Genomic DNA, 2,260 nt, shown 5'->3' with positions numbered 1-2,260 from the left:
AGATCCGGTCGAGGAGCGACCGGATCCACCGTCGCCCGACCTCCCCGGCCCCGGCCACCACCGGCTCGACGGAGTGCGCGCGCCGCCGCCTCGGTTCGCATGCCGTGAACAGTAAACCTAAGATCTTGGAGGTGTTTTTTTTTCTAAGTCCCGAAATCGCAGATCCATGTGCTCATGTTCATAGCTTCGTAACTTTGCATCCGTAGCTCCAATTCATGCATATAGCATATCAAAATGTTCATCTCAGAGAGTACATCATTTCGTTCCATTGCATCATTTTCATTTGAGTTCATCTTGATGCCCGAAATGCTGTTAGAAGAGGGCTACTTGAGATAATTGTCAGATCTGCTACTCTGTTTAGCTTTTTGTCATTTTTGCCATGATTAATGTGTGCATGATATGCCCATGAGCTCTACATATGTTTTGTTAAGGGATTTGTCATCTTTCCAGAGGTGCATTCCATGTATTTTTGTGATGTGTGTGGTGACTAGCACAAGCTTGCAAAGTGGTGCATTTGGTAATTCTGATTTCAGGGACTTAGCATTTCCACTAAGTCCTTGAGCTGTTTATTTCATATGGCCTTATGTTCATGTTGTTTCCTAGTGATCCGTGCCTCTTTTGAGGATGATAAGTAAGGATGTTTTGTTAATATTGTAGTGATCTATCCATTCATGTCTTTGTTTGCAATTATGGAGCACCCTAGCTTGAGTCAATCGAGCTCTACTTTTGCTACTTTGTGAATCTGGGTAGATTGTCAACTTGTTTGCAATTTTGCCGATGATGTTGTAGTTGATCCGTGCATGCTATGCTATTGTTCTTGCCATGTCTAGCTTGCATTTTCTGTGTTCTTGATAGATGTATGCTTAGCTTATCATGACTTGCTCCGTTTTGAGTGCATCGAGCTCGTAAACATGCCTACTTGAGTTATGTTTCAGCATGTGCCAGTTTTCACTAAGTCTGTGATCTGATTATGTTTGCCATGTTCACATGCTTGCAATTGTATTTTCTGATCCCTTTTGGCTCAAGGTCACTAAGGGATTTTTGTTAAGCTCTTTGAGTAGCTCCATGCCATGCTTTACTTTGCCATGTTCAAGTCCTGTAGCATATAGTTTTGTTGCTCCGAAGAGGGCTACCTGATCTGAAATTACAGACAAGTGTTAATTTCACTAAGTCTGAAATCTGTTTGCCATATGCATTTTTGACATGCTTGTTTGAACCTGTTAATGGATGAATTGGCCGTAGCTCACTGCTAGACTTTTGTTAAGAATCTTGTATGCATCCCTGCCATGTATTTTGTTGTCATGTTTGGGTGCTGTAGCATGTTCATCTCGTTGCATTTAGATGGCTACTTGCTGTAAATCGCAGACCGGTGTCATATTTGAATCGCTTGCCATTTCCAAACCGTAACTCCGATTCCGATGATCTTTATATCGTTTTCAAGAGATTTCATCTCATCTTTCCATTGGAATACTTGAATTTCCAAGTTGAGGCCAGGTTCATGCATCCCTTTCCATATCTTGCATATGCATCTCGCATCGCCTCCCGCATAGCATATCATCATAACATCATATTGTTTGATCCTTGCACGTGGTTGATTGTGTCCTTGTTGCTTGTTTGTCTTGTTTGGGTAGAGCCGGGAGACGAGTTCGCTATCGAGGATCCCGTTGAGTTTGCTTTCAAGGATCCAGTCAACTCTGATAACTGTGCAGGCAAGATGATCATACCCTCGAAATCACTACTATCTTTGCTATGCTAGTTTGCTCGCTCTTTTGCTATGCCAATGCTATGATGCCTACCATTTGCTTTAAAGCCTCCCAAATTGCCATGTCAAACCTCTAACCCTCCATGTCCTAGCAAACTGTTGATGGGCTATGTTACCGCTTTGCTCAGCCCCTCTTATAGCGTTGCTAATTGCAGGTGAAGATTGGAGGCCGTTCCTTGTTGGAACCATTATTTACTTGTTCGGATATCATTATATTGCCATGTTATCTTAATGAATCTATATACTTGGTAAAGGGTGGAAGGCTCGGCCTCTCGCCTAGTGTTTTGTTCCACCATTGCCGCCCTAGTTTCCGTCATATCGGTGTTATGTTCTCGGATTATGCGTTCCTTACGCGGTTGGGTTATAATGGGAACCCCTTGATAGTTCGTCTTGATTAAAGCTTTTCCAGCAATGCCCAACCTTGGTTTTACCATTTGCCACCTAGCCTCTTTTTCCCTTGGGTTTCCGGAGCCCGAAGGTCATCTTATTTTAAACCCC

Source organism: Triticum aestivum, chromosome 2A (genome assembly GCF_018294505.1).
Source record: "Triticum aestivum cultivar Chinese Spring chromosome 2A, IWGSC CS RefSeq v2.1, whole genome shotgun sequence".
Classification (NCBI taxonomy): Eukaryota; Viridiplantae; Streptophyta; class Magnoliopsida; order Poales; family Poaceae; genus Triticum; species Triticum aestivum.
Note: the sequence above shows the minus strand (reverse complement) of the source record.